The 20,225-nt window shown below is 39.6% G+C and overlaps 1 protein-coding gene across 2 annotated transcripts in view; it reads right to left on the bottom strand.

The window, feature by feature from the left end:
• Positions 1 to 20,225, bottom strand: part of KALRN (kalirin RhoGEF kinase) — a 504,478-nt gene that overhangs the window by 211,761 nt on the left and 272,492 nt on the right. The window lies entirely within an intron of this gene.

The raw sequence follows: 20,225 nt of genomic DNA, 5'->3' as shown, positions 1-20,225 counted from the left end.
GCTCCATCAAATTACATGTGGATAAGGGGAGTGCACTGATACAATGACCAGATATAAATACACTGGTGAAAGGGGTAGAGGATGAACCCTAGAATTTGGGGAAAAAAGAGTGCAGACTGGCCTCAACAAAGGCTCTGGCCACACTGCACAGGCAACAAAAGATGCAGTTGTCCCGCAGAAGCCCCTTTGCATTGAACAAGGCTCTCCAAAGGCAAAGGGGATTTTCTGCAAGGAGGCTGGCTGGGTGTGGAAGGAGCCACATACAGTGTTTTCCCTGGGCTGTGACAGGCACTGTCAGCATACAGGGATGCTTCCCTGAAGCATTCATACCTATTTTAGACACGGTTGCATAAATGTGTCATGCACAGAAAGCTTGAACACAGTGCATTTTAAGTATGGAAAAATTTTTGTTCTATTTTTTTTCTGTCTTTGTTTGCTGAGTTCAAAGGTAAGTGTCTGGAGTTTAAAAACAGGTGCAATTTCTGACAGAAAAAAACACTAATGGTTTTATCCCTGCCATTCTAGAAGGAAGGCTTGGTGCTGAGAGATTTCCAGCTCATTGCTGCAAATTTAAGAAGTTAAGATACATTTCAGATAAACAGCCACATTTGGGAGTTAACCACACTCGCCTTGAACTCTAGTTTGTTGTACTCATGAAAGAAGTGTCATCTATTGTCATCTGTCGAGATTTACACAGAGCACAGGCCAAATAAGCTGGAGGTCATTCGGTGAGGTCTTGCTCTACTTCTGTTCAGTTCATCTGCTTAAAGTGCTCATAAATCATACCAGAAGTTGTTACACATATCAAATATTTTTATGTACATGTATTTTTCTACAGTGCTGAACCAATGCTCCGTTGAACCTGAGAGTTTCATATCCTGGTTGGTACTATAATACTTGCTGCACTGCTCCCCTGCTCCCTACATTTTCATCCTGAGCTTACTCTCTTGTTAGTAAGCTCTTCAGAGTAGATACCTTTATATGTTTGAAGCACTTTGTACTTTTTTGATGTGATACAACCCTGGATCATCCAAGGTAAGAATCCAAGAGAGAATGAAGTCTTATGATGAAGAAAAGCATCTAATGCCTCCTTGTCCCAGCAACCCCAGCCAGGAGAGGTTAACTCAGATTCCCAGCCCTTTTGAGATGTAGCAGGATCTACCAGGAACACAGGATCTAGGTGCATCTCCAAGTTGGCATCAAGATTCAAAACTTTGGAAGAAGGTTAAGACCTTCTGCAGAAGTAACTGCAGATGTAAATTTTTCCTACTAGAAGGACAATCGTGGCTGTCCCCTTTTCTGCAAACAACAGATCCATGGAAAGTTTACTGAGGAAAGTGACACCAAAAATGGCTAATCCCTCCATGGGGAGATCCCAGGAAGAATCTCTCCTCCGCATCTGTGGAAATGAGTTCCTGCCAAACAATAATAGCACAAGTTACAAAGAAAAATAATCTACTAGTTATAAAATTATATGCTTTCTGAAATTTTAGGGTTGTGGGCATTTTTTCCTAATATTGTATTAACCTGTGAAAGAACTGTCATGTGCAAACCTTAAGGTTTTCAGTGAGCTGCTAACTAGCATTACACACTTCTGCACCATTGCATGCACAAAACCAACTTCCACCTCAAATCTCTTAATTGTCTTTCTATACCAGTCTTTGCATAATGACCTATTTCAATAATGAAATTTGCAAACACAAGGAACTGAAGCTGCACCCCTCAGGTTCCAGAGTGGAAATGGCTGTAATATATGCTTTTGAAGTTAATTTTAGATGAAATCAGGGGGCTTTCATATGTCTTCTGTTTCTTCCAAACAACAACAAAGAAAGACAATTATGGAAAAGAAATAGACTATAAAAACCTATACAACAATCTCTATCACAATTCAGAATTGGAGGTGATTGGTGTCTTATCCCACAGGAATATTTACTAACAGGATTCCCTATAACTTTATCTCATTAATTGTTAACAGTTTAATATTCTATAGCAAGTTGAAAAAAAAGGTTTATGAAAAAAGTAATGTGACATTTTCTTGTTATATTTACCATGCTTTCCTTTGCATTTCAGACCAACAAGTATCAAAATGTCAGGATCCATCTCTGATCCAGGCAGCAGATCTCAGCCAAGATTCCACAGTGCCTCCAGGTTAATGCACATGAAACCATCTTTGCATTGGAAATACACTATCCTAACACAACTCTTTCAGCAAACTGCTTCCTAAGAGATTTCCTTAAAGTTGAAACTAACATTATTTTGTCCATAGTCATTGTGCCAGAGAAGTGTTTCCACAACTGTTCTCTTCCAATCTTTTTAGCCCAGAGTAGGAGTTGCACTGACTCTCAGCATCAGAGAGCATTGGCTGCATACAGTGTGTGGTTGGCCTCAACTGTTACACAAAAATAGCATTGCATTTCTCAGTACAAGTCAACCAAAGGGCCCTAATTCTGGTTTGAAAGTATTTGTCATTTTTTCCCTAACTAAAAAAAAAAATTAACGAAATGAGAAGATATTGGATAAGGCATCAGTTAATTATTGGAGTGATACGGGGTTTAAGCAGAAGAACACAGTTATTTTGCCTTTATTATTTACAATATAATATAATAATATGACTAATATGACTAATATCTTAGTCAGTTAGAAACAAATTAGAATGGAATGCAATAGTTCAGCTGGAAGGGATCCGCAATGATCATCTGGTCCAGCCGCCTGACTCCTTCAGGGTTGACCAAGATTTACAGCCTGTTGTTAAGGGCATTGTCCAAATGCCTCTTAAACACTGACAGGCTTGGGGCATTGACCGACTGTCTAGGAAGTCTGCTACACGGTTTGACCACCCTCTCACTACAGAAATACTTCCTAATGTCCAGTCTGAACTTCCCCTGGCACAGTTTCAAACCATTCCCATGTGTGCTACCACTGGATCCCTGGCAGAAGGGATCAGCAGCTCCCTCTCCACTTTCCCCGCACAGGAAGCTCCAGAAAGCAATGAGGTCACTGCTCAGCCTCCTTTTCTCCAAACCAAACAAACCCAGAGTTCTCACCACACAAGGCATTCCTTACAGCCCGTTCACCAGCTTTGTTGTCTTCCTCTGGACACCTTCAAGTGCCTTAATATCCTTTTCAAACTAAAAAAAGGAAAGTACCAACCATATATATATATGTATATATATATATATTTGTGTTTTCACTGACCCTTCTACATATTTTTAAGACAACAATCAATTTGGTGCAGCATTTCAGTTTTGACCTGACTGCTTTTACAGAAAATTATTCCATGTAGTTTTTATATACTCCTAGGAACTACACTTGCAACTAGTTTATTTCTGTGTGTTTCTAGGCTGATTACACTGAAAATAGCTGTGTCAAATGCTAGACCAGGGCAGAGTTCATTCCCTTATCTGGGCAAATTTTTTCCAGAACAATCTCCCCTTGCACACTATTTTACAGCTGCTTATTACATTTGAGAGGTTTTCATAGTAACTGTCTCCAAGTTCTCCAGTGTGTTGTGAACCATGCTCATCAGCCAGAAAAAGATGTTAGTTGCAAACATCAGGAGAAACATGAGGTAAGGGAACAGGGCAGGTGATCAGATACATCATCACATTAAACACAAATACATATCCCAGACTTTACTTCCCAAGTAGATGTTCAGATATGCGGAAGAGGAATGAGGTAGCACTAGTCTGCCTTATTCAGTATTGATCAGGTTCTGGGGCTGTGAAAGGCAGTTCCAGGCAAAGGTTCCTGGTATTGATTCAGAGAGCTCTGTCACCTGCATTTTACCATGTAAAGGCATGGAAGAAATGGCATCTCTAGAGACCACTAAGTACCGACTAGAGAGAGAAAGATGACTAGCTTAGATCTGATCTTTCTTACTAAAGACTAGTGATGTGAATCCCATATTATGCCTGCAGGCTGAGGCTTAGGGGACTTATTAGGCTTTCTCTGATGTGATATCTTCTTTATGTTCCTTAGGCTCGTGACTCGACTCTCCAACACCACAGATGAAATCTCTGTATTAGACTCTTGCTGGGAAGATGGGATGTCGAGACAAAGTTCAAAGCCTGATCCATCTCTTGCTAAAAACAGTAAAAAGGATCTTACTGATTTCAGGGAGAACTGGGTCAGCCTCCTAGACATCTACTCAAGATCGCAGGAGGAGACAAAAAATGGCAAAGGGCTAAAAATAGAACTCTGGAGGCTTTGTACCCTTGTTCTGTGCATAAACAGAGTGCAGCACTCCTCCCCAAAGAAATACAACATGATTCACACTGGCAAAATTATAATTATGGAGCTGATTCTGCATTTCTTCTCAAGCCTTATAAACTGTTGTTATCTTTAATTATGAAGCTCACTTAGTGCTATCAGATTGTTTGCTCAAGCTACTTTGTTAAAATTAAGTCCAGCTTTTTGTTGAGGTTAAGTGATCCCACAGTCAGGCTTTCGTGGAGAATTATATCTTTAGTAACTTGATATTCTAAAGCTAAAATAAGTGACCACAATGAAACATTTCTTTGATAAATAAATCTGGGATTTAAGGAAGCATCCATCTTTGTCAAAACTCCTCCCCCCTTAAGAAGGGCAAAGGCTAAGTGCATATGAAGATCTAATATAAGATGTGATTTTATTCTTTTGAATTTCATATAATTAAATCAAGACCTATAGTCTTACTTGTATTCTATTGCTCTAATTCAAAACAGACTTTCCAGGAATTATAGTTACAGAATTTAAAGGCAGAACATCCCTCAGAGGTCATGCAGCCACTTGCTGTATTAGTACAGGACTGTTCCCTACTATATACTAGAATGGAAACTTCTTCAGACCTTTTAAAAAAATACTCAGGTTAATGAGATTTCCATCACCCCCTTTTTTGTCAGACTGTTTTTCCTTAAATACGGAAATTCATCTTAAGTTTCTTCTAGTCATAATATCAGGCCAGTTCTCCTTGCACTGTCCTTCCTGAAGTTTGAGCTCTTCAAATACTACAGGTTATTATATGCATCTTTTGATGAACATGTTAAGAACATGCCTATCTTTAAATTAATTAATCACATTTATTTAACTACTTTTAACAAATAAGGGTCTCAGTTAGTGAGTGCAAGCAAATGTGAATGTGTGTCCAAGTATCAACCACTTGACAATTTCAATGAAATTACTACTAATATCAGAACTGCATCTATTTAAAAACACAGTCTAGGAACCAGAGTGCCTGGAATGTCACCTATGCTTCAGCAGACCAGCACTGCATAGAAAACCTCTCTCCCAGCTCCTGGAAAAGCTATCTTTGTAGCTGGTATATGGGGTTGAAAAGTCCTTACACCTCTCATCTCCCACTGTAGGACCATGCATCATTCACAATGCCTTAAATTATTTTTCTTTACACATTTTCTGTATGGGCATCTGACCCATTGCTACTTTCCTCACTGATGTTTTTCAAGGAGATCTTATTGCAGCTTCTTGATACTTATAGGGGCTTGTATGGAAAATGGAAACAGACTTTTTTAGTAGGGCTTGTTGCAATAGGATAAAAGGTAGTGGTTTTAAACTAAAAGAGAGTAAATTCAGACTACAGATAAGAATAAGTTTTTTTATGATGAGGGTGCTGAAACACTGGAGCAGGTTGCCCAGAGAGGTGGTAGATACCCCATCCCTGGAAACAATCAAGTCAGGCAGGATGGGACCATCCTGGTCTAACTGAAGATGTCCCTGCTCATTGCAGGGGGGTTGGACTAGATGACCTTTAAAGGTCCCTTCCAACCCAACCCAACCCTTTCTATGATTCTATGATTTGAAGTTCAGCTCTATTCAGAAACATCCACAGATTTGGGGAACGTGAATTTGTGTCTGACTTCAGATGACTCAGAGGTCGTATATAAAATCATGCTGATATTAATGACTGTTTACACCTCCAGTAATTCCATTGTTTCAGTGAATTATATAATATATATAATATATATATTAAAAATATATATATAAGCATATAGGGTTTTTCAGTATGAATTAGTTATAAAATATTCCCAGGAATGATAAGGTGGATACAACATAGAATCTTCACTGATCACTGACAAGAACCAGATATTTTTACATATATTGTTACTTTTATTTACGATTTTCCCTCGGGGTTCACATACAAACCAAGATGAATTTATTATTTGAATTTAAAAGAGTGACAGTTACACATTACATCAAATGCTGAACCCCTAGATAAATTGACTTAAAGCTGCCTTAGACCTTTAAACTAATAAATAATCAAGATTAGAATTACTAGCTGGAAATACATTAGCTAAAAGAATTCCTCTTTGTGCTATTTCATATTGAGTGCTTACTTTAGGTTAAAAAAAATGTTGGCTATGGTATATTTTATCCTCTCAACTGTTCATCTCAATCAGGAGTGCAGTCATACATCAAGTAGGGAATACTCCCATTACCACAATCTCGCAAATTAACTCCAATGTGATCACAACCATTATTCAATAAAATGACAATGAAATATATAGTGAAATAACGTTTTAAATTGCAATTAGAAGCACACATAACATCCAATATCAATAAGTATGCTAAGACACACAGATGTGCATGTCTGTCTACTTGCTACATATACACAAAGAACAAGCTGCATTTTTAGCTCAGTGGGGTAAACTTAACTATCACTCCTTAGAATACCATCAATGCAAGGACTTTAGTTTGAATGCCACGAGAGCTATTTTATTATTCTAAATCAGAATGTTCAAAAGCACATTTGGCAAAGACCACACAGTTTTCAAAGCTCTGCTTTGCTTTTCTTTTTTTTTTTCTTTTTTTTTTTTCTTTTTTGCTTTACTTTTTTTTATGTCGTAAGATTAATTTGGTTTTATTGCAAGTGGAAAGATGAGGCATTTTATTCTTTTTGTAAGTGAAGACTATACCCACCAAAGGTTTCACCTGCAGTCTGGCAAACTTCCCCTTTCCTCCCCCATTTATTTTAATCAGTATATATGTGCAATCTCCTCTATTAAATAAACTACTAAGCACTTGCTTAATATGAGATAAATAAATAGTTCTACGCTTTCCAGGGAAGCAATCTGCTTACTTTGTGTTATAAGGAGGGTATATCATTGCAGGATTCCACTGGAGTCTGATACACATCCTTGAAGAACCTGCAGTTCACAGTACCAGAACTTTTGCACCATGCACCTTTATTCCTTGTGAGATGTAATTTAAGAAGTTTTGATTTGTGAAGCTCCACACAGGAACTGGGAGATCTCTTTCGCACAAGAATGAAGTTTTAGTCCTATAAAGACCATCTTTAATGTCTTTCCCAAGACCAAGAGATGCGACCAGCTGGGAAAGCAAATTAGATGTAAGCTCATTTTGTGCTTATAAGAACATTTTCATTTTTATTTTCTGTCACCCTACTGCTCTTCTAGGAGAAGCATATACAAACAGCATATTAAAAAAAGATGATGAAATATTCCTGCTGCTGTTTCAATATTTGATGATTCCTGAATTAGGAAAGATATCTGAAATTGATGATTATTGGCCAGGCTTCATCCTAGCATTTGATCCTTGGTAATATACACAAAAAGAGTTTGGCCCCTTCACTTTGAGAACATCCTTGCACAGGAACAGAAACGTGAAAGTGAACAACAACAAATAGAGTAGGACAATAAAGAAAACATAAGAGTAGTTCTGGTATGAAATGTGAAACCAAACTGGTCAGTGTTATGTAGTACAGTGAGTGTACCAGTAAAACAGTATTAGCACTGCCCAGTGATTTGATAATTGATTGAGACCTGCTCAAGTGAAGGTCTGGTAACTGAACCTTTAACACTCAGCAAAAATGAGGAAAGCATGTGCTTTTGTGGAAATGACAAGGGAGCACAAGCAGCCAGACTGCCAGGAGTGAAATGCACTTCCTTCTGAAAGCTTCTTAAATGATTAATATTACCAAAAAGACAGGTAGTTCACAGCAAAGCTTCACAACTTCTTTATGATAAGGGGAAAAGGGAAGGCAAGTGGAGAAATAAACATGCAGCAGCTCCAAGGTTAGCAGCAACCTAGGAGGGCATGATATTGTTTTCTGTCCCAAAGGCTCAGTTCACATCTTTTCTGAGCCTTACAGACAAAAGTGCAATCATGACAGCTTTATCAAGTCCTGCTGGTATCCTGAATTACAATAACTTCAGGCATTCCGGGTTTAATATCATCTCACAGTTTGGAGATTTCGAAGACACAGCAACAACACTATTAGAAGGCTTTGGACTGTCAGCAGCACTGGGAAAAGCCAGTACCAAGTACAACTGCCAGCACTGTTGCCTTGAAAATAGGAGCAGAAATAAACCTGTGAGAATGTGAATTCTGTAAACTGCCTGGCTTTGTTTCTATTGTCTAGTTTTTTATTAAACCTACTTTAAATAAGACACCAAAGTATTTCCTCTCTCTGTTTCCCCCACAGCTACTACCCTGACACAGCTATGCTTTTATTTCCATTAATGTGGAGACAGTTATAACATCTTTCCTGAAGCACAGTTTAAGTGACATGGGACTGCTTATAGAATGATATAATGTTTAATGGAAGAACATTCAGCAAAACTTTGACCCAAATTCTCCAGAGCTTTCAGCTTAAGAATTGCTATACAGCTGAACATAGAGACAAGGCGGTCTGGAGCATAACATGGTGCTGTGTATACATCACGTAACAATCATTCTTTCTGTCTGGTAATTTATGACAAAAATGCTACACAGGCTGCTGCAAAAAGGTAAGTGTAACACTAATGCACTACAGGACCTCAAGCTCTGCAGTAAACTGTTTGGCCGTAAGCGAAAAGCCACCTCTGACAAGCAAACTGATTGTTGACAGAAAAAATACAGAGGAAGACATGCCACAGCCCTTTAACAGGGTCAGTGCAGTACTGCTACCTGTGGAAAGATGGAGAGATTTAGTTAAATTTTTGCTGCTGCTCCTCTGAAATAGAGATAGCCCCCCTGACATGCTGCATTGCATCCACTCCCATGCACCAACCCAGGTGGGAGTGGTACAGGAGATGCTCTCAGTGAGGGCACCACATCTTGTGGTGCAGCTGAGCTGGTGCCATGTGCTAGCACTATGTTCCCTCTAGACTCAGAGGCAAGCAGGGAGTCCCTTGGTGTTCTCCTGTATCCCTTCTATTTGTTCAGGTAAGTTTAAGTCATAGTAAAGAATCACTTATAAATCGATCACTTAAAAAATAAATTACTTTGCATCCAGAGTAAACCTCACACTACAGTACACTGCCTGCTGGAGACAGACACACAATCAGAATAAAACACAAGCACTTTGGTTTTGTTCACAATGTGGATATTTCCATTTGGCATAAGGAGGTTTCTCAACATACCCTGCGAACAGGAATGGTAGCACACCACCTGCGCACCACTGAAATAACCTCTACCTCCATCCCCCTACTCTCTGGACCTCAGATAACCTGATGTAGAATGCCCTTCTGCTATCTACAAGAATAAAACAGTCTCCTCAGCTTCAATTAAAGTTGAAGTAACTTTTTACTTCATCTCCTTGTTCCAGCTTAGCATCATTAGAAGCAGGTCAGCAAGACAGTCCCTTTGGATTCAGAATCTCTTCACTGTCAACATTAATTCATCTCTCCATTGTGGTTTACACATTGGAATTTGTTTCAAATGAGTAGAAACCATTCTCTGAATCTTATTATATTTATAAACCAATTTTTCACCTTTGTTATTTCCCTGACATGTGAACTGTCTGTACAGCTTACCCGTCAAATTAGTCCTTCAGAGGTGCCACTAAAACAAAATGGACTGAGGGCTTTTTCTTCCCTAAAATTTAAAAGGATTAAAATCTTTTACAGCTAGGAAGATGTACTGTGTACTTATAATGAGGAAAAATAGAAAGATGTTTCACTACCCTGGAAGTAATAGACCATTTTATTTATTTTACACCAGACTTATTCTTATACTTCAGAAAAGTTCCAGACAGGAACTAACATTTTTCATGTTGGCCAGAAAGCATTCATATGGGATGCATTTTAAAAATGTGTTCTACTGTGTGAATGAAATTCAATTCAGCTTATCCATAAGCACAACAAAGATTTAGAAAGATATTGTGTTTTTATTTCTGGCTCTTATTAGGGGGCCACACATGATCTGAGATAAATATATCTTAATAATGACTTACAGTGAGAGATCTGGTACAGAGGCATTCCCACTAGAAATCTTCATGGTAAAAAATGTATTGATTTTTGGCAAGTAGTAGATCTCTGGGAATATTGCAGGCATATGAGATACTGCCCCTACAGTCAACATCTGCCACATTTTTTACTATAAAAAAAAAATCCTGACAGCTTTCTGGTGTATTCTTTACTTAGTGTTGCTGAATCCTTCCTTCTCCCTATCCAATCCCCCTTCCCCCAGAAATCCCAAATCAGCCCCCAAAGGATAAGACTGGCCATGATATGAGACAAAAGCAAAGATCAGAGAAATTCTGTTTGAGCTGTCTTTTGATCTCTCTCTGCCTGCTATCCCAGAGTCCCAGTTTTGTGCCAAACCCCAAACAGTAGGATTTGGGCACCTGCCCCAATCCTGGAGGCATATCCAGTAGGTCCAAGCAGCAAGTAACACTCCTCTCAGCATTCACATCCCAAAATAACCTCCTTTTTTCATGTCCCTATGTTAACACACAAATCGGATTGTTCTCTGTGCTCTGAAATACCTTTTTTTTTTCCTGTCCCACATTTCCATGAGACTATAAAAAACCTGAATTTACAATGGTTAAATGACCCAGTGACCCAATTCCCCATCACACTCGGGTGAGACGGCTGGTATTTCAGCGTGGCTGCACAGCCCTGGCCGTGCTGGGAGGCTGTTTCCCTCTCATTTGGTTTTCAGTGTACGACAGAGGAGTGAAGCCGGAACAGCACCCATCACTCGGTGTGCACTGAGGAACTGTGCTTTGGCACAGGTAAAACTATGAATCCCCTTAGGAAAGGGTCTGGAACTGGGAGGAGAGAAAGGGCCTGGAACTGGGAGGAGTAGCTTTCCACCTCAAGTCAGAAACGTTTATTGTTTTTCAAAAAAAGAGTGACATGAATGCATTCCTGGCTGGGTAGTATTTGTTTGAACCACTTTCATGGTAGGAACAAATATGTACCTCTGCTTTTTGAAAGGTTTCAACTGGGCCCATTTTGAGTCTAAAACAAACCCCAGAAGACAACAAAAAGTAACACTGAAATTGCACCAGACCTGTCCCCCTTCCACTGCAGGTTTCCAGTCCTTCTGCACTCAACTTTGACATTTGGGCATTGACAAATTCAAGTTCTGGTTGTCAATATAAATCCTGGCCACAGGCAAAACAACCAGGAGTTGGTTGCCAAGAACCAGTGCTTTCAGCCATCTCTCCCCTCAGAAACACCCTTCATTCCACCAAACGCCCAATGCACTCGCTTCAGCTCTTGGGTTGACACATTTAATGTAAATGCTGCACTTTCCATTGTTGACAATAATGAGTCACAAACACCCTTTTACACTGTGCACTTCTGAACTGAGCCTTACATTACTCCAGGGAGGCAAAAGCAGGTTTGGCTCTGCATTTGCTGCATGGCTGTGGATCTCACCAGTGTCACAAGGAGTCACCTACACTGTGCAGAAAAAAACTGCATTGAGAAAACCTTATGCATTGGACAGAACAGTCTAATAAAAATGAGGGTTGCATGTTAATAGGAGACAGTGTCATTGTTTTGGAGCACATAGTGGTTTCTATTGTATTAGCTGCATACTAATACATGCAATCATACTAGAGTAACGTGTGCACATACTCACTGACAGCTCAGAAACACCTCCTGTCTCAGCTCCTGACTTCTGGCAAATTCTGCAATTTATTTTTCCCAAAAGTAGCTTCATTTGAAATGTAACGACATGAGAAAGCCGATTTTGCCTGCTTTTCTCATGCCAATCTTTTAATTTCTCTCCCTAGCTCAGCAAAGGATGAGAAAGACCCGCACTTCTGCATGTGCTGGTGCTCTGAACCAGACACTAAACAAAGGTGCCTAAATGCCTCAGACCAGATCCCATTCCCATAGTGACACAAACCAGTGCTTCCTTGGGGCTTGATTATGCAAAACCAGACCTCACAGACCACAGTTATGGAGGGCAATATTAATGGCTGGATTACAAACAATGAATCAACCAGTGAATTATTTATATAGACCTTAGGGGTTTTGTCCCTATTCACACACATGTAATTCCAAAAGACCTCTACAAATCCGCTGATGTTACCATATTTTTATACAGGGGAAACTGAGATCAGAACTCTATCCCAAGGAAATAAATTTTAAAAATAGGTTTATATGCAATAAAATGCTGATTGAATACTCTCTATTTATATATAATCGGTATAAAAACATTGCAATAGTCTCATAATGCAAGTGTAGTTTTTAGACAAATGAAACACCTGCTGAGGGACTAAGGACATCCTTCATCTGGACAATTAGGGATCGGAAGAGAAGGGACAACCATACAGCCAAGCAGCTTCTCTGCAGTGCAGAGCCATGGAACTGGATTCTCCACTCTTCAGAACAAGTTAATTATAAGCAATTTATCTGAAATTGGAAGTGTGATTTTGTTCTAAGTCTTGTGCAGCAGAGTGATCAATCGGACCCAGTTAGTCAACTTCCAGAACATTTGCTCAATGTTAATGAATACTTAAAACCTGACCTTGAAAATTATTTTGCTCTGTTACTGAATATAAATCTCTGATATTGGTTTAATCTACATGAAATTTCCTTTACTGGTGTCTGCAAAGCAGCATATTTTTTGTTTGCAGCAACATCCTAATCCAGTTGCTGTGGCTCAGGTTGTGTTGTTCTCCTAAGGCCAGCACCGGCTGTCCCAGAGCAGCAGCACAGCCATGGCCAGCTCCTTCTACTGCCCTGTAACAGAATCAGAAAGCAAAAATGCTGCTATATTTCACAGTGTCACTTTTCTTCCCTCAAGCCCCCTCACTGTCAATAGCTACAAGAAATTGAAGAGTACCAGTCCACCATCATTACAAATGACATTTGGACATTGCTGCAACTAATCTTCCAGAATCAATAGGTACAGTTTGATAACCCACTGACCTGCCAATAGGAAGAGCACAAAGAAAAACGACCAGAGAGGTTCAAAAGACTGTAGATGATGATGGTGTTCATCAGCATAGACAGGAGAGCCAGAACAGAAGAGCTCGTGTAAGCAGGAATATTTCACAGAAATTGTCAATTTTAAATACCATTCGTTTCAGCTGTAGGTTTATTCAGTTGAGACATCAGTACCACATTGAATGTATTTTTAGTACATGGCCTATACAAGATACAGTGTTATAATTTTCCAATGTTCTCTTTAAGAAGTTTGGGGCCTTGAAGAAACAAATTCTAGGATTTTTCTTCTTTAGGAAACTTTGTCTGTCTTTTCTGATTCAAAAAGAAATTAATTCAAAAGTCTCTGAATTCCCCACACAATAGAAATTCTATTTTCCAGAACCTCTAGAATTAAAAATACATATTTCTTAAATAGCTTCATTGTCTCCCTGTCTGCCATGGGAACAGAATTTTGCATTTATAGGCAAATTAAAGGAACATATTTTAAAGACACAAAAATAAACCTACCCAAATAAACCAGTGATAAGAAGTTAGCTCCTGGCAATTGTAAAAAATGCACAGTGTTGCCAAACCTTGAGATTTTATAGGGAACATTTAGATTGTGAATCATGCTGCAGGAGGTTTAATGAAAAGATCCAGCTGTCAAGTGACTTTGGAAGAGAAGAAATAGTAAAGAAAATCACTTCGAGTTGGAGGAGAAATACACTAAAATTCAAGCTCAGAAACATGGCATAATAGGCACAGCTCTTCACATGGTGGCCAGGAAGATTTCTGTACTATTACAGAGCCTCTCTAAAAACAGGTCTCCCACTAGACCATGGAGTACCAATGGCTACCAATTCAATTCCATTGCTTCCAGAAGCTCAGCTAAGATGCTGTTTCAGCAGCCCCTGCTAACAGAGTCTCCATGGGTACGTCTAGATTATACAATGGAGCATGGTCCTGATATCCATAGCATCTGAAGAGTATCACACTTCCTCAGGGAAAAAAACATGACCTGCTTCTGACTAAGGTCTGACAGTCAAGTCTCCATAGCACCACATCCAACACAGGCACTCTGCTCAGCCCTTCCCAGCCTTTCTGGTTCCTGGCTCAGGTTGAGAAGGACCAATTCAGTATCTCTGTCCTTGCAATGCAGATATGTCCCGAGTCACCCAGAGGTGACTTCCTGCACAAAGTTACACTATTGCTTCCATGGTAAACTATCTGGCTCTTCAGTATGCTTTTAGAAGGTTTTGGATCCAGAAGTCCCAACATAACTTTCACAGACAACTCATGTATTGGCAGTTTCACTGATCTCTGCTGCCTGTGAATGCCAGATGCATTCTGCTTCCAGCCAGGAGATGAAACCAGGAATTCTGGAGCTCCTGTACCACAGTACAAAGGCCTGTGTAATCTGCTCCCAGTGTGGAATTGAATACATTTGGATAAATGAAATGAACAGGAAAAATGCAGATTATAGAGATTTGGCATTTCTGAAAGCACAGTTATTATTGCCAACTTTGAGCATATTTCTTACCAGGTTTAATTATCTGCTTTTGCCCTGTTTTGGCCTAATATTTCATCCTACATAGGACTTCAATCACCCAACCCAAAGGCAAAAATCCAGTATGCCCAGCAAGCCATTCCTTTCAACAACCAGGTAGGTCACAAAATTTTAAAAAGTGAAACAAAATAACAAAATAGTAATTAAAACAACCACCCAGGGATAATGCTTCCTAAGTGCTTATTATCAACATGGGCTCCTAATTTATTCCTAGCTGTTTTACATCAGTACTGAACTTCATGCCAAACTTTAGAACAATGACATCCAACAGAGCTGGAATTTGTATGGGAAAGCACTAGGTTTTTATTCTGAAGGCCAAACAAGTAGCTGTTTGCAATTCGGCTTTGGCCTGACTATTCCATTATCACACTTAGTTTTAAAGTAGTTCAAGTAAAACTATATGGGACTGAGAGACCACAGAATACCACTTTTACCTGGAGCATTTCTTACTGAATCCAATGGATATTTCACATGACAAACAATATAATCATATTTTTTCACCATACTTACACTTATAAGTTCTTTTTTATCTGCAAGAGCTTTTTGAAAACTCCAAACTGACAGTATTTTAAGAACAGCACAATGCAGGAAGGGAATACTCCAGACAGGAACACTGGAGAACAAATTACTTCTTAGATGAAGAAAATCACCTGATCTTTGATTTCTTGTAGCTGATACAGGCCCTTAGCTTTCAGGTCTCTGTTGAAAGCCTTCCCTTGCAGGAAATACATTTACCTCCCTGAGACAAATATAAAAGGAAGAGATGAATCTTAAAAGAACTATGTATATACACATAAGGTTAACTTTGACAGTATGAAGCCAGTGTTCAGGTGTTTAATCATCATCTTCCAAAAGCTGTCTCAGAGGAAGGCAAGCATGGATACCCAAGAACAGGAAAACTGAATGGCTTCTCAAATGTCGTACTGCAAAGTCCAGCATTTTTGATCACATTTTGTCTGGCTCTCCTTCTTTGTAGTAACTCAGGAACAGCCCACTGCATTGCATGTATACCTTGGCAAAATGGAGCCTGTCAAACTTGCAAAGTCAGGAATAGAGGATCCAAACATGTGCTTAAATCAAAACTCTTTTAGTTATGAGGCCTGAATCAAGAGCTGCCACACTGGACACACCCCATGAAATCTGATGGCCACATACCACCTCCAGTCAGTCGCCTTACTGTGTTTGATAACAAGGGACAACTCCACACATTTTGGGCCAAGGTTGTTCAGAACACATGCTTTGTTGTTTGCTGGAGTCGTGATATTTTACCTTAAAAACATTGGTGATTTTGGAAAATACACGTGCTGTTGCATGCAAACACACACACAAGTAATAGATACAAAACCAGTTCTAGCTGTGAGCTTAATGTGGCCCAAGAGCAGCTCCACAGACCCGAGAGCAGCTTATCCCATAAACACAGATGACAACTGTCATCTTGCATTAAACCAGGGATCGCCCAGCATTGCATTTTAAAAAAATAAAATATTAAGAGGGTTGTTTTTCTGAGTGACCTTGAACAATGTGGGTTTTGGCAGGGGTGGGAGAACACCACGGGACAGTGAGCTAGCCAGCTCCCACTTCTGCTTCATTTCACTCCGAGACAATGTTTGGTTAGTTTGGACGAGAAACACCGGCTGTGTTTACCATTAGAGCTAAAGGCTTTACAGCGCATTGCGAGTGCCATCTGCAGGTTGAAATCCGCACTGGTGGGCATTCGCCTGCCAAAATGTGGATAAACCTGCACGATAGGAAATCTTAACAGCACATCTGATGGAAAAGCTCATAAAGGCAGAAAGACTAAAGAAATGCTCGGTTTGGATCATTCAAAGCACGAAACCACTCAGTCCTACGGCAGCAGAATGCACGGGATTAACAGAGCAGTTTCCCAGCATCTTTCCTAATTCTGCACCAGTACAAAGGCAGCAATGCTCTTTGTGAGCAGAGGAGGATGCTGAGAAGGCCAGTTTAACCTCTGATTGCTGGGAATGGCAGAAAGGAAAATGATATGTGGCCTCTCTCTTCATCTACAAAGATGAGCTTCCAACACGTGCAGCTCAGCTTGAGAGTGTTGAAGTGTGGGGAGATTTTTCCAACTGGAAGGCATGATGTTTTCAGGGTAAGAGCCCTGAATAAGGAAAAGTTAAAGAGTCTAAGATGAAGTTATCTTTGGATTTACAACCATGAGTGGCTGGGACTGTGGTTATCTGATTTGCACAAAATAATTCCAGCCAAGCAAAGAGGCCATCATTGGAACACTGCAGCTACATTCAGAGTGATATTCCTTTGGTCATATCTCGATAATGCCAGACTACTAAATTTCACTGCATGGTAGGCACTGTGCTGTGCTGAGGTTGGCATTTTCAGGGTGGCAGCCTGCAAACAGTATCAGCAACTGCCTGAGAAACAGTTGCAGGTATATACAAGATAACAACCTCCCTCCCAGGAGCTCAGGCTTTTTAATCCAAATTCAAACATTTGCCATCTGTGCGTTCCATGTAGTGTATTTATGGTCAGAAAAATTGCCAGGGCTTTGTCTAAACAGCAGTTATGAGAGAAGGAGGCCCCAAATTATATTTCCTATTGCCCACAATACAGTGCTGTAAAATCACTGACATTTTCCAAGCACAGCTGTATGCAGGAATGTGATCTATTTGGGCCATGCCTGACCGAATCATTACATCCAGATTTATCAATCTGTGGAGTTTCTAATCAGACATAGAGGGAGCACGTTCCACCTCTCAATCTAGTGCCTTGGCAGGTCAGTCAATCAGAGCATTTCTCCACACTGCAATCCTGGATACACAATTCTGCTTTACATGCAGACAGGTAAACCCAGGAATGTTTTGCCCTTTGTCGACAATATCAAGAAAACTTATTAAAATTGCTTCTAGTCTGACCTTTGTAAATGCCTTCCTGAAACAGCAGGAGATAAGACCAAATATATCAGAGCTAAAGGAAAGTATATTTTGGAAAATAGATTTATACTGTATGGCAGGCTAAGTGTTTTTATCAGAGAATTGCCAATAGCAAATACTATTGGTTATACTGTCAATCTCACCAGGTCTGTCAGAATGATACTTTTTATTATTTACTTTTTTTAAGGAAAAAACCTTGAACTCTTTCTATTGCCATTAATGTTATTAATTAACATCCTGATGAGAGGAATGGGCAAATTGGATGGTTTGTTTAGAGTGTTAGCACACGTGCTTTATTATATGGCTATACTGGGAATATGTCCTGCCAGTAATCCACCCTAGCCATGGCAAAGATGTTTGATAGCTTGAGAAAAATGGCAAATATTTAAACTTAACTTAGAATTAATTACCAACCAGCTCTAAGGAGTTAAGCATCAAGAAGGGAGTTAGGAAGAATAAAAACTGGTCATAATCAGAGCAGGGAGGAGATTTATTCCCCCAAATCAACCCCACTAGAAGCTTCTGCAAGAGAACTCCAGGTGTGATAAATTTATGGCCTCCCCTCTTACCCTCACTATTACTCCTTCCAAAGCAAAGAGTATTATATTCTCAAGTCCTTGACCTCAGATAAAGCCTGAGATTCCTTTCACTTCCCCTCACTGCATGTCCCCATGTCCATTTGCCAGCACCACATTCCAGTGTCACACTGCAGACAGGCCTCATAAATTAGCAATGATATTCTCGTGAATGCACCAGAGGAAGCTATTCCTGTCAAAGCCATTGGGAAGTAACCAGGTTCAACTTGTGTCAATTATTTCCAATTAGGAGGCACCATGAACTTCATTCTCAGAGTGCAGGGCTGATCGTGACTGTTCTCAACTGTCCAGGCAAGCAATGAGACGCTCATTGATGCTACCACATAGGACGTAAAGGAATCAGATTCAGAGGAGCCCAAGAGGTTTCATAACCATGCAAACTACGTTTTCCTCTTTCCTCTCCATTCCCCTCACTTGAACACATGTGGTGAGCCAGTGAACAAGACTCATTTGCTCTGAATTTGGCCTCGTGAAGTGAAAGGAAATGTGTCTAAAGTTATTCACAGGCAGACATGCTAAAATAATATAGAAGAAGGACTAACAGATGGGTTAGAAAAGTCTTTAGTGAAATAATTATATTCTGCCTTAGTACCTACACATGCGAGCTGCACATCTGTAAGGTTCCTCGATCCTGATGAGGGGATATATCTCCTAATTACATCAGCCAGAAAAGCAAGCCTTAAATGAGCTGTTGTTTCCATGTGCAGACAGTTACATGGCTTGCTCTCATCTCTATTGTCAAGACCATGTTATTTTTCTGTCTTTTCTCAACTGTTCTTAATTTTTTTTCCTACATCTCCAGTGAAATACTCTCAGAGAGGAGGTAAAAAAGAAAAAAAAAAGCTAATTTGATCCAGAAATGAGAGATGGAACTGGAGTTATGAAGCTAATGTATCAGAGGAGGGAGATTTAGAAAATATTAATGCCACAAAGGACATGAAATCACTTAGTTTCAGCTCCTGTATATTGCATGATCTTCATTTTCATTTGCTAGCCCAGGATGGTATCCATAACAGCTGAGTCAAGTATATATTCTGAAAAGGCATCTAATGCTGATTTTAGGAGGAAACCTCACATTGGATGAGGCCTTGTAGAGCCATGGTTTGCAGCCTCTGGTCCATTTTAATAAATTTGCAGATTTAAATTTTCAAAATTTCAAGCCTGTTACCAGAAGGCTTAAATCCACAGGTGGTCCCATGAAATTTTAGAAACCCACCAATCTAGAACTGCTGCTCTCAGGCTGTGTGATTTGTCAATGGTATGTAAAGATTTCCCATCACAGCTGAAAGGTAACACCAAAGTTCATTAGCAAGCCATGCAATTGGATACTCCATCAACAGCTGAACATCTAATCTAAAGAAGAATACTGGTAATCTGAATTTCCAACAACATAGATAAGAAAAGATATCTAAGGGATTGGTGAATGAGAACATGCTAGCAGAATTAAATATGTTTAATATGGTTAAGAGGCACATAAGAGAAGACATGCCAACATTCTACAGATATTTCAGGGTTATTAATTCATCCCTTTTCCTGGCATTTGTCTCCTTAAGAGAGATAAATAAGACCAAAGGGATATAAACAAGGGAATAATAAAAAACAAAAGAGTGAGAAAAATATAAATTGAATATGAGGGAGAGGAGAAAAAATAAACATCTAGTTAGTAGCTGCCATCAGGCAGTGAAATATTTTCCCTGATGAAACAGTGAAAGAGGTATGTCCCTGTTACTGGAAATATCTTAAACTAAACTAGGCTGTCACATGGGAATGGTTCTGCAGAAAACCAGAACTAAAGTCTAGTAAATTTTTGTCCTAAGACGCAGTGAAACATTTCAGCAACAACCTGCCTCAGGTGCACCAGCAAGAGAAAGCATTTGATCCATTCTGCTTTACACAGATCAATCAGGATTTTAATGGATTTACAGATTATCAATTACAGATAGAGGATGCTTCAAATCTAAGACCAAATGTTGTAACATGACCTGACAGCCAGAGCTGAGACTGGATAATTTCTGGACATGGACACTTAGAGAAAAACAGGATG

The sequence above is a fragment of the Corapipo altera genome, unplaced genomic scaffold (assembly GCF_003945725.1).
Source record: "Corapipo altera isolate COAL_440 unplaced genomic scaffold, ASM394572v1 45, whole genome shotgun sequence".
Classification (NCBI taxonomy): domain Eukaryota; kingdom Metazoa; phylum Chordata; class Aves; order Passeriformes; family Pipridae; genus Corapipo; species Corapipo altera.
The sequence above is the reverse complement of the archived record's forward strand: the minus strand, read 5'-3'. Positions and strand labels throughout refer to the sequence as shown.